The sequence below is a fragment of the Lissotriton vulgaris genome, chromosome 7, assembly GCF_964263255.1.
Source record: "Lissotriton vulgaris chromosome 7, aLisVul1.2, whole genome shotgun sequence".
In the NCBI taxonomy this organism is placed as follows: domain Eukaryota; kingdom Metazoa; phylum Chordata; class Amphibia; order Caudata; family Salamandridae; genus Lissotriton; species Lissotriton vulgaris.
Window position 1 is genome coordinate 1605815437 of NC_141695.1, and position 13684 is coordinate 1605829120.

The 13684-nt window shown below is 50.0% G+C and overlaps 1 protein-coding gene across 1 annotated transcript in view; it reads right to left on the reverse strand.

Moving 5' to 3' along the window:
* Nucleotides 1-13684, reverse strand: part of TGM5 (transglutaminase 5) — a 387349-nt gene that overhangs the window by 330199 nt on the left and 43466 nt on the right. The window contains exon 2 of the mRNA XM_086932527.1: nucleotides 7875-8065. The gene's annotated coding sequence lies outside the window, so the exon portion shown is untranslated. The remainder of the gene's footprint in view (nucleotides 1-7874; nucleotides 8066-13684) is intronic.

Below are 13684 nucleotides of genomic sequence, written 5' to 3' on the forward strand. Positions count from 1 at the left end.
TCCCAGAGGCTTCTAACACTTTAGATTCTTTGTCTGGGGGAGGAGAATCACCACTTGTTTGTGAGTTCGCCCTCTTCCGGGCATTGGAGACCACCAAAGAGTCCAATGGCAATTGACCCCTTATATGCGTAGGGTCCACAGGAGAAGGCCTGTATTTCTTTTCAATACGTGGGTTCACCACCCTTGCTCTGTTTGTGTCCTTGAAAATGTCATTGGCGTGCTTAAGGACCCCCTTCAGCATCGGCAGCGTCTTCACTGACCTGTAATACGTAGAAAAGGTATCAAACAGGAAGTCCTCCTCAACCGGGTCCGCATGCATGACCACATCATGGTTCAGCGCTGCCCTTTCAATTAGAGCGTTGAACGCCGCAGAATCCTCTGCGGGGGCCGTCTTCACTTGGTAAGACTGGGTGTCCGCCGTGCCTTGATCTTCGAGCACATCCTGCGAGTCATCCTGATTAGATTCATCAGGATAGTTGAATTGCTCGTCATTCTGGTCATTCCCCCCACCATCCTCAGTGCGTGTGGGGGAATGAGTAAAGGCTTGTCCATAAGGCCTTACGGACTCGAAAAGGACTGGCGAGGAAGCAAGGTCTCTTTTCCTTTTGAGTGGAATTTGATAGGATTCCATCGGCTTCTCCGGCAAGATCTTCCGTTTGAAAAGGGTGAGTCTTCCGGTTGCAGAGTCAATGTACAACTTCTTTGAGCTTTCAGAAGAAGGTGGAGTGGAACCGACGCCTTCAAGAGTGGCGGTCGTTCCCTTAAGTTTTGACATCATTTTACAAGGGCCGGTGCCCTGTGCCGTCTTAGAAGTTTTAGGTCTTGCAGTCGGAGGCAGTCCAAACACTATAGGTGGGGGCCCCGATGGCTGTTTGACTTTTTTCACGGCCATCGCCGACTTCGAGCCAGGTGTTGCGCTGGGATCCCCAAAATGGCCGCGGGTTGATGCGTCACGTTCCAACGCGGCCATTTTGTGCTCGTCTTCGAGAGCCTTCACCAGCATCAACTGGTATGCATTCGGACTGAGGGGCGGCTGCGACTCAAGTCCGTCTTCGGTATCCACGCCCCCGAGGGCAGCCTTAGAGGACGTCGCACCGTCTCTTCGGGCCTTTGGCATCTTCTTGGATGTACCGATCTTCAGGGTGGCACCCTTCCGTAACCCCGAAGGGGCAATGACACTCTGAGCCTTCTTAGGATCCAATGGAACGAGGCTTCGCGAAACGAATACTGGTTCGGCCAGTTTCAGTTTCGGTTTCGATTTGTCTTTAGTCAGTTTCGTTTTCGTTTTCGAAGGCGTACCCACCGAAGGCTCTGAAGTATTCTTAGCCGGGCAAGGTTGCGGGGCTGTAGAATGAGTAGAAAGATCTTGGCTAAGGCCTTCCGGCGATGCTTCGACCTGAGCCGTTGACAAGACAGTGTCACTTTCGACCCCCGAATGTTCGGGCGGGTCTTGCTCATTGCTGGAGCAGCCCTCTGCGGCTCCAATAAGCATACCGTCGTCTCTTACCTCGACGGCTTCATCGTCTTCGATGTGTTCATCGTCTACCTCTTCTCCGTAGGAAGAATCTTGACAGGAGACCGGGTCGGAGAAGTGCTCCGGTTCCTCCTCTTGGACGCCCTCGTAGTCCCCAGCCTCTAAGATATCCTCCACATCCGACGCCCTCCGCGCCGGTAGTCTCGCCTCACGTCGAAGAGCGAGCACCTCTTCCGACCTGAATTTCGAACAGGCCAAGCAACTCTCCTCGTCGTGGTCTGGAGACAGACATCTGTTGCACACAGGGTGCACGTCTGAGAGAGGGTACTTCGCGTTACAGACTGGGCAACGTTTAAACAGGGCCTGGAATTCCATCGTCGATGTCAATCTTTGATCGGGCCTAAAAAGCTGGGAGCACACGTGCTCAAGTATCCGGGAACCGGATAAGTTAACTCAGAACCGAACGAAGTACAATACCGACGCTTAAAGAGGCCTTTTGGCCTGAAGAAAAACAAGTTTTTCCTATAGGTTCCGAACAAGAGTCACGGAACACATCCGAACCCAATGGCGGAAAAAAACAATCTGTGGATGGAGAGGATGCCCATGCGCACTGTAGTCCAGGGGAGGAGCCACCTATCTTATGATACTTCAAAAGACTCTTCCAGGACAACAAGGTGCAATCATCCGGACCCAACACTAGGCGGCGATCTATGCACAAGATATGAATTTAGCGGCCCACATGCCTCGAACATAAGGTCTCTACTCCCTTGTCGTAGCTATAATAGTTCGCGATCTGCGGACAGAGTCACCAGTGGCGGCTGGTGACATTTGAAATTGGTGTGGCGTAAAATTGGCGGTGGAGAAAAAAATACAGGAACAAACACCACACAGTACCATACAAAGAATAGAAACCAACCCCACATCAAAACTAATGCAGCGCGCTATGAGAAAGTGAACTCAGCTTGTTCATAAAGTGATCACATATTTTAAAAAATATTCATTTCGTGAAACCATCATGCAGTGTTAGAGGCTTAGCTTATGAGTAGCTTCAAATAGAATGAAAACAAAACAGGTATTACAGCAAATTTTGCCTGCAGCGGGCACCAATGCATTGTATATTCCATACCTTGCAAATACATATACAGGGTAAATTAACGCGATGAAAACTGCCCAGATTTGAAAATGTGGGATACTATTTTTTTTCAGCTGAAACACGCTAATGAGGGCCACTTTCATTTTAATGCCCAGATGTATTTGCTGTGCTAGTCCGACCCTGGCTGTTCCACGTATTCCGAGTGAATTTATCAATAAATAACACATGACTCAACCCCCAGTGGCTCCAATTGCCCTGTTGGTCCAGTGTCACTCCGAACTGAGGGAGTTCTTTGCTGGGTCAGAGGTGCACTCACACGGAGCTGTTTACATAACGTGCTCGCCGTGCAAACCGTAGCAGCCCTCTCAATTGACTCCAGTGACGCCATTTAAACTTATTTTAATTAATGTTTAACCTATCACAGATACTGTTTTTAACACTCCGTCGATCGCGTCAGCCCCTCCTTATCCTCTCACTCCCAAATATACAATTTGGCACCAGCATGACTGAGCTAAACTGTGTGAATCAGGTGAGTGACAAAGGTGCTGGTGCTGACAAGTTTGTGTCTAGTCAGAGGCCAGTCACTCCTCTGATGTCCCTACTTGTTCGGTGTGCAGGGGAACGCCAGTTCTCTTGTGCCAGTGAATTAAGGAGACACGCGTTTGTGCCTGCTTACTGGCACTAGGACTATGAGAGATGGAAACAAACATACAAACTACTGCCACAAACGGATGAGAGAAACTCGCACTTTATTTACTCGGAACCTTTATACAGAATGCAAAGCATGACTGTATTTTCGGCTGAATTGGGTTAAATGTTACAACTCATTTACACACAGTCACAGAGGCCCTTATTTAAGGCAACCCAAGGAACGTGCCAACAATGTACAGTCTTCAGAGTTTATTCGATGTTATATTGTTTTCATTTTTAATTATTATGTATGCACATGCACGATGGCACTCACCACATGGGAAGGAAGTCGGAACGGGAAACCAAGAATCAGGCGTGAGCGCTCTCACTGCACAGGACCATCTCTTCCCAGAGCAAGGGCAGGTGGCACGGCGACATCGCAGTCCCACCTGCCCCATCAAGGGTCAAGGGTCGCGGGAGGGGGAGGGGGTGGGCGCAACAGGGGGAAAATGCATAAAAATGGCAGTCATGAATGTAGAAGCAGAATCAGAAAAATAAGCCGTAGTACTAGTAGTAATATTGTGTATAAAGGTAGGTGCAATGATATAGTAGAGCAGGGATGGGGGAAAAAAAACAGAGCAAAGTATGGCTAGGGTAAAACTTTGCGCCTGGAATGTGGCTGGCCTCAATGACAGGGCGAAAAGGGATCAAATGTGTGGAATAGTTACTCAAAATGCATTTGACATTATATGTCTCCAAGAGACTCATATCCCTTGGGCTGAAAGGGGGATATTAAAGGTTCCTGGGTTTAATCTAATTGGATGTACATCTCATACCTTAAGGACTAGAGGAGTTGCTGTACTTGCTAAACCATTCTTGGGAGAGGCCAAACGAGTAGCTGCCGATTCTCTGGGTAGGTGGGTTATCGTGGAACTTAAGTTTGGGATCACAATTTGTTCTATTTATGCCCCCAACGAAGATGACCCCTCTATATTCAATGATCTGGAGATAGAATTATCATCTTGGCCTCAGGTACTTATATTTTGTGGTGATTTTAACATTTCTATCCCAAAAATGGATCTAGCACACAATCAAGTCCGAAATAAATATGCTGGCCGTAAACCTAAAGTCTATAACGCTCTTTCCCAACTAAAGGAAAGTCATGGTTTGTCTGACATATGGGAACTAAAGCAGCCACATGACCCAGGTTACACGTACTTTTCACACCCTCACAACAAATATGTACGTATTGATTATATCTGGATGACTAGTAACCGGACAAGCCAGGTAGGAATCCTCAAACTACCAAAGATTATAGCAGACCACAATCCTTTAGTACTTTCTCTTTGCATAGACAATATGGTTAGACCCCGCACAAGCTGGACCTTCGATCGAAAACACCTAGTCAACAGGGGATATATTGAACACATTAAAGTATGAACGCAAGGCTTCCTGGACTGTAATCGATATAGCTCATCGAGGAACACGGTTTGGGATTGTTTCAAGGCGTCAATCAGGGGTGAGACAATTAGCTATGTAGCTAGGCAGAGGAAGAGAGTGCTATTTTAAATGATTCCCAGCTTCAAAGGTTAGCTAGAATAGAAGAGAAGCATACCGCTATAATTGCCCAGGCCGGTGCTGGTGGTCAGGGTGAGGGGGCTCTAATTCTAAAAGAAATGGCGATTCTCAAGGCAGAGATAAATACTAAATATACCCAAAAGGCAGCGGAGACCTATCAATCACACCGTAACGAGATCTACGAAACAGGAGAGCGGGTGGGGAAGCAGCTCGCACTCAGTACCCGACAAAAACAATCTCTTAACTCAATTGTTTGTATCGAGTCAGAAGGGCAAGAATTTAAAACACCGGAAATTTTAGAAGTGTTTAAAAAGTTTTACGAGAAATTATATGAAAATGAGGACTCGTCTGACCCTGATACAATTAAAAACGAAGTGGGTAGATGGGCTGTCGAGTCAGAGAACACTTCGGGGGTCGATAGGGCTACTAGGCAAGATCTAGAAAGAGATATAACCATGAACGAAATACAAATTGCTCTAGGGGAGCTAGCTTCGGGCAAGGCAGCAGGACCAGATAAAATTCCACTAGAACTGTATAAGATTCTGGGTGATACCATAACTCCCTTACTCCTCGATCTATTTATAGGAATACAGTTCAGTGGTATCCCCCCTAGGTCATGGTTGGAAACGAATATAGTGTTTTTTCCCAAAAAAAATAAACCTCCTAAACTACCCTCATCTTATCGCCCTATCTCACTGATAAATTCAGACTCGAAGTTATATTCGAAGATTTTGGCTAATCGGCTCATGGGGACTATCGAGCGACTGGTCTCCCCGTGGCAGCATGGCTTCATCCCGGGTAAGGGCACTACGGACCATACTAGACGTGTTATTGCCCTCTTTGATGCCGTGGCTGTCGCGGGGGGCCGGATGTCGGTGGTCCTCCTGGATGCCGAGAAGGCCTTTGATCGGGTCTCATGGGCCTTTTTGTGGGCAGTCCTTGAACAAAATAATATGGGACCAAGATTTTTTAAATCTCTAAAAGCAATGTATTATTTACCAAAGGCCAGAGTTCTGGCATCGGGTCAGGAGTCGAGCCTCTTTGATATATCCCGGGGGACTAGGCAGGGTTGCCCATGTTCCCCTATTCTCTTCGCGCTTTATATAAACCCGCTTATCATAAAATTGCTAAATGCGGAGGCAATTAGACCAATTACTCTCGGCCCATTTGACACCAAAATACTAGCATATGCCAATGACGTGGCGGTTGTTACATCACACCCCAAGGAGGCAATAATTGAAATCAAACAAATTGCTTATGCATTTGGACAAGTTTCGGGGTATTCCTTAAATAAGGATAAAACGATGGTAATTTGCACTGAAAATGCACAATTTATAGATCCTAGGAGAGTAGAAAGTGCACTATACCTTGGAGTTCATATATCCTCCAAAATTGACGAGATTATCAAAATAAATTTTGACCCTCTTATACAAAAAATTACAACAGATCTAAAGCGGATAGATAGCATGCATCTGTCAATTATCGGAAGAGGTAATTTCCTTAAGATGAACATACTTCCCCGGGCTCTCTATCTGTTCCGGGCGATTCCATTGCTGGTGGATGATAAGATCATTAAGACCCTTCAATCTCAGATGATGAAGTTTGTATGGGGGTATGGGAAGATAAGGAGATCTATCAGCTTTCTTTCTCTCCCAGTTACAAGAGGAGACCTCGCAATTCCTAATTTGGAATTTTAAATGCTGGCAGCGCTGCTTCAGCAGATGAAGCCTCTTTTCTATATGAAATCGTTGGGAAGTTTAACAGGGGAGAATTATATTCCTTCAATATTTGAGTTGATTATCGGGGATAGGGCGAGAGGTCTCCTAGTAAGGCAACTCGAACCCTCATACTTCAAAAAAGTCAAATTTAAGATTATATCGAGCGTGTGGGGTATATGGAAGAAAATTAGAAGACAACTGAGTATTAACAAACACAATAAATATATTTCTTTATGGCACTCTACCTTATTACCACCATTAGTATACGATGTGATCGCAAGGGCATGGGAAACTTGTGGAGTTTAGACTCTGGGCGATTTTTTATTGTCTTCTGCTGATCAAAGATTCCAACAGTTACTGCTCAAGTTTCATATTCCCAGTAATAGTGTATTTAAATATATTCAAATCAACACGATTTTAGAATTAATAAGTGCAGATATTTCATTAGAGAATATTCCTCTGTTTGACTGCCTATTAAGACCATCAACCAGGATCGGCATGATCTATGATGTTCTAATTGACAGCCAACCAGACGATGTAGCTGTGACCGAGCAGGCTTGGTCTCGGAAATTAAATAATCCGGATGTTGATATCGATAAGGTACTCATAATGTCAACGAAATTGTTTATGTCTTCTAATTTAAAAGCACAGTTGTACAAGACTATGTATGATTTATATTTCACACCCGCCAAACTATACTCTTGGGGGAAAAGAGCCAACTCAGAATGTCCCCGATGCGGAAAAAACTCGGCACATCTTATCCACATGCTTTATGCGTGTGAAAAATTGTCGGCCTTGAAAGAAATGATAATGAAATTCTGGCAGGAAGTGTTTAAACATCCAGTGGCCGAATCCCCCACCTTGTATATTTTGGGATATGATAATACACTCTCACATACCACTGAAGAGGAAATTCTGCTGTTCTTGGGGACAGCTGTGTATCGTATTATATTAGAAGCTCGTTGGAAAGACACTGATCCTCCTAACTTTCAGGTATGGATATCAAGACTTTTGGGTATCTACAACCAAGAGAAGGCGATCTTTGCTTGTCAAGGGTTGAGGGCTAAAGCTCGGGCATTAAGATTTGGAAACCTATTGAGAATTGGAGCAATGAGTTCAGAATTGCTACCTAGATTCTGCATACCTCTGTAAATATTAATGCGGCTTTCCCCGATATTTCCTTGCTATATATATCAATCATTGTCTTTATTTTTTGTATTCTCTGCTTTCAACTTGTTGCTGACTAAAATGCTGTTTCTTTCTCTCATTAAAAATGTTTCTGCAATTTATGAACTGCCAAATAAAAAACGTAAAAAAAAAAAAAAGAAAGTATAATTTACATGCGATAATAATACATAATAAAATATTATATAAAACTTACCTTGGCTTCCCGCGCTGACTCCCGTGACTGCAGACTTCCGGCTCCCGCCGTCCTGGATTTTGAATGCGTCTGACTTGGTCTGGGCTCTCGTCAACAGGAAGGCTGCAGGCAACCTCCCTCCCCTCCACCGCAGCCAGCACCGATTGGTTCGGACGGCCGCCCCAACAGCGTCATTTCTCTCAGTCTGTATGCTGCAGAGAACGGAGAGGAGGAAGCAGAGTACTTAATCGCTGTATCCTATCTACTTTATCAGAGAGCATTGCAGTGGCATTCCTAGCTTCAGTTAAATCTGTTTGCATCTGAACAATAACCCTCATTAAATCATCCATGGTGGCCATAATGTCAAAACTCTCAGACCGGGAGGAATATTATTTGTGGGCTCACTATTCTGTCAGGTTGCTTCTTCCTCAGGGTCTGGAGTGATGATATAAGGGGCCCACCTCTCAATACCTCGAACTCTGATTGTAATGATTACACATAGTGTTGAAGTGATTAAGCGGGGGAAAGGGAATTAGGAAGGGAACAGCTGGGAAGGAGATCTGAAAAGGAAAAGTTACTCGCAAACAAAAATACACGCACTTTCCTTCGCACAAAGACGTAAATTGGGACATCAGATTCTGTCCTTCAATCAGGAACTAGCATAAGAGCTTCGTGGCTTGCGTTTATTCAGACAATCAGACTCTTAGTTGACCTTTCTTAGATCCGCTATATTGTGGCGATAATACTTCACTTCAGTATCAACTGCTCAAAGGCATAAGCGGCAGAATTTGGTTTAGGTCTTTCTATGACTAGGTTTTCAATCACCTAAACAATCAGTGTCTTATATTTCCTTATTTTATGTGACTTTAAAAGTGTTCCCGGGGGGCGTGGCTTCGAGGGCGACAATGGCGGACATGGCTTCTTAGAGCTCCCGCCGGCCCGTAATTAACCCTGCGGATTTATCCTGACCCCGAACCCACAACTGTGTATACAGCGGCGGCGACGGCTGTCGGAGACAGGGGACACCCTCCGGTGCTACATTCGAGGCCCCCGGTTCCTGGCTGGGGAAGATATTAGCTGTGGCGCCCGCCGGGCCTACTTGCCGCGTGGAGCGCCGGGGCCTCGACTGGCTGCGCTGGATGCCGGGCGGCTTGCTCGCTGGCGGGCCCTGTGAGTCCCGAAACGGTCGGTGTCTGGCTGCCGGAGGGGAGGCGGCGGCGTCTCCTGCCGCTTGACGGATAGCGGACACCGCTGGGGGCTGTGAGGAGGCGACGCTGGTGGAGGGCTCCGCGGTCCCCGGGACCGGTCGGGTCCCCCTGAACTACCGAGAGCAGTGCTGAGGCGGGGCTGGAGCCTGATCACCGGCGGAGGAGGGGGCACGCTCTGCCCGATTGCCGGCAGTGGTGAGTCCTGCAGTGTGGCCCTCGGAAGTGGACGATCCAGTGGCTTGGGGAGTGGTGTGGTGCCCCGCGCCATCGTTGGGGGCGCCCCATCTTCTTGCTTTGCCCACGGAGCGGACAGCGGCACATCGGAGCCTTTCTCGCCCCCTCGGCGCTGGGTTCGGATTTGGGGCTGGTGTGGCCCCGGGAGAGAGCGCCGCCTGGTCAACCTGGTCCCGGCGTCCGTCTGTGCCCCCATTGACCCACGGCTGTGGGTGGATATTTGGCCCAGAGAGGACGGTGGTGGCCGATGCGGGCCCGAGGAGCCCCGTGAAGGTGAGGGGCCGGGACTGCTGCTACACTTATTGGTGGGGACCCGGGGCTTTGCTGGGGCCCTGAGTGACATTGGGGCCATTGATTGCTGGAGACTGGAACAGTGGACGTGCTTTGTGGTGGTGAACGAGTGTGGTGAAGCGCCCGGCGGGCCTCCGGATCCAGGCATCACCCCGGGTGGTCTTTAGTCTTGGGTGACGGTGAGAGGAGGACCTGCCACGGACACAAATTGGCCCACTTAAACTATCCTGACCATGACCAGAGGCGGGGGCGGCACTGGCTCCGCCAAGCAGGGGCCGATTGATAAATTCACCGGTCCCAGTGGGGGATCGGGGGCTGCCGGAGGTGGCCAGAACACTGGTCCAGATAACGCGGCTCTAATGGCAGCCATCACACAGTCAAGAGACATGTTGGATGCCAAAATTGGCGCGGTGGGAGCTGATGTCATGCTATTGCGCCAAGATCTCCGCAACGCTGTCGCCCACATTACGGAGACCGAGACCAGAATCACAGGAGTGGAGGGGGACGTCGGCGCCCTGAAACTGAAGTGGCAGAGATGGAGAGACTCCAGAAAGGACTGGCTCTTCGCGTGGAAGACGCAGAGGGGCGAGCGCGAAGAAATAACCTACGCTTTGTGGACTTTCCGGAAGACTGTGAGAAGGGGCCATGGATGCCTTCCTGACAAGGTGGCTAGAGAGCTGGCTTCCCCCGGACACTTTGTCACGCTGTTTCGTAGTGGAGCGCGCACATAGAGCCTTAACGCAGAAACCACCGGTGGGGGAACGGCCTCTGCCATTCATAGCTAAAACCCTAAACTTCCACGACAGGGACACCATACTCCGGGAAGCGAGGGCCAAAGAGACTCTGCTGTTCGACAATCATAAGATCATGATCTTCCCGGACTATACCAGGCAGGTGCAGCAGCAGCGACATTCCTTCCTGGCAGCGAAGGCCAAACTGCGTGGCCTAAAGATCCAATATTCACTGCTATATCCGGCCCGTCTTCGAGTTGTCTTCAGCTCCAAAACCCACTTCTTTGACTCCCCGGAAGACGTCTTCAAGTGGACAGATGAGACGGTCAGGATCCGACCGAACGCCCAGCCGGGACTGGGCTCTGGACCATCGCGTGTATCATCGCAGGAGAGGGGTGACTCCGCAGGCAAGGGTAAACGACATCGGAAATCTCGTTCACAACGACGCTCCCTGTCCCGGGAGGGCCTTCTGGATGGGACGCAACCCGACACTGATCAATCAGGGAAAGATAACTAAGCACCGTGTAAATTCAGCCTTTTTTTGCTTATCCCTTGTCCGTTGGTGGACTCCACGGAGGGCCTGGTGTGGAGGCTCCTGTGGCTGAACAGATGTCAGCTGGTGCAGTGTGACCTGGACCATGGTATGGCTCAGGGGTCTTCAGCTGGGTGGCGTTTGATTGCATCGCTCTCCTTGTGATCTGGAAGTTTGGTACAATGGGGTTCGGGGTACTAATCTATGGGGGCCACCTGATCCTCCCATGGTTGGGGGGTGGCCCTGAGGGAAAGCTCTGTTAGTTGGGGGGAGTAGGTGGGATCCATTGGTATAGTGGGCTTTAGGCGCTCTGTTTTGGGCCTGAAGCTCCCCATGCCGCGACAGGTACTTTAATGTTTCATGAGGTATAGGGGTGGGGGGTGGGGCCTTGGAGTTGGGTTGTTGGGGGGACAGGGTGGGTGGGTGGGGACAGGGGGAGTTGTGGGTGTTCTAAAGGGGTGCACATGCTTTCTGCTGCATTGACATGTATGGTATTGGGTGCCTGGGCAGGGCCCTGGAGGCCTCAGAAACCTGTTCATCGGGACAATGGTTGACATTTCAGGGCAGGAACTTGCTAGTGACTCTATGCGAATATTGAGTTGGAATGTCCGGGGGATGTTGGACAAAATCAAGCGTGGGGCGGTTCTGCGCTGGGGTAAAAGAGACTCGGCCAATGTGATGTTACTCCAAGAAACGCATATGCTGGGTACAAAGGCACTGAGTTTGCAGCGATTTGGTTTCCACCAAGTATTCCATGCGGGGTTTTCCAGGGGCTCGAGAGGGGTGGCCATTCTTGTCCACCGACGGCTGTCGTATACCCACGAGCGTCACTGGCTTGATCCTCAGGGTCGGTATGTGTTTGTGAAAGGTAGGATTTGTGCGGAACCAGTGGTATTTGGCAGTGTGTATGCCCCCCCCCGTTACAGTGGTTCTTGGCAGAGAGACTGTTTGACCTGTGGGCTGAGATCCCAGACTCCTTGGCCGTAATTGGTGGTGACTGGAACGATGTGGTGGATGTGTGCCTGGACCGGCGGAGGTCGCAGGGAGTCGCGGCGGCGGCCTCCCCTACACGGCTTAAGGCGATGATTGATGGGTTGGGCTGGGTTGATGCCTGGAGGCACCTGCATGCCAGGACGATGAGTACACGTATGTGTCAGCTGTACACGGCTCCTTCTAATGACTGGACTATGTATTTGTGCCAGGGGCCTTCCTCGACAGGGTGAAATGGGCTGCAATTCAGCCTCGGGGCTGTCTGATCACTCCCCTGTTGTGATCCAGATTGACTTGCGCAAGACACGCCGACCATTTCGGTGGCGGATGTCCTCGTGGCATCTTCAGAGGGCGGACTACACGCAGCATATGCGCAGCGCGATCGCCCACTATTGGCAGGAGAATCTGGCAGAAGGGGTTGACGATGTGACTATATGGGAGGCCATGAAGCCCACCATGAGAAGCATCGACATTGCATGGTGTGCTGCTGCCCGTCGTACTCGACGGGAGGCCATTGTTGCAGCTGCTGAGCGGGTGGAGGTGCTGGAGAGACGGTGTCGGGGGGAGGGGGAAGAAATGGCGCTACGACTACTCCTACAAGCACAGCAATCCTACGCCTCGGTTTTACTGGACGAGGCTCGCCAAGCGTGGCTGGCCACGCGGAGCAGGGTCTACCAGTGGGGTGATAAGTCCTGCACCATGCTCCATAGGCTGTGCCAACAAACGCTGCAACCGATCACTTTACCAGGCCTCACTGACGGGGAGGGTAACGCGATAACGGACCCTGCAACTCTTGCGGCAAGCTTTGCCAACTACTATGCGGAGCAGTATGCTCCTCGGGAATGCCTCCCACCGGAAGCAATTGATAGATTCCTCGCTGATATCCCCCCTCGCTCAATATCGGCCGAGGCGAAGGAAGCCCTCGACCTCCCCTTGATGGCGGAGTAACTGGGTGATGCCCTGGGCTAACTCAACGTAGGTAAAGTGCCGGGACCGAGTGGGTTCCCCAGTGAATTCTACAAGAAATTCCACCTGCAGCTGGGGCCACACTATAGGCGGGCACTGGAAATGGCGCGGGAGCGTAGTAGCCTGCCGTCGGACTGGCGTCAGGCAGAAATTGTGGTCTTCCAGAAACCAGGTAGGCCCCCCGACCGACATGAGTCCTATCGCCCCATATCCTTGATCAACTTCGAAGCCAAATTACTAGCCAAGGCGCTGGCGAACCGGCTGCTCCCATATATTGTAGACCTGGTCCACCCGGATCAAGCAGGCTTCATGCCACACCGGGCGACGCGACACAACATTAGGCGTGCACAGGCGGCGGTAGATGCTATGGGGGCAACTGGAGATCGGGCGGCACTGTTGCTAGCGGACATTGACAGGGCGTTCGACTCGGTCAGCTGGACCTACCTCTTCGCCCTCTTGCCGCGCCTCAACCTGGGACCGGTATTCATCTCATATATTCGGCTGCTGTACACGGACATCACCGCCTCAGTGCGTATCTCTGGAGCGATCTCGGAGACGTTCCCAATTGCCAGGGGGACCAGACAGGGATGCCCCCTATCCCCCTATCTCTTCGCACTGGCCATGGAACCATTGGCCACATGGGTACGTCTCGATGCACAGTATCGAGGCTTTGTATGGGGGGCGGAGCTCTCGGACAGAATCGCACTATATGCGGACGATGTCCTTTTCTTTATGACTGACCTTAACCGCTCTGGCCCTCGCATATTAGACATGATGCATGTGTTTGGCGAGGTTTCAGGACTCTTTCTTAATCCGCGCAAATCAACCCTGTGGGTGCTGGGTGGAGAGCCAGAGACATACCCCTGGGCTTCGGCCCTA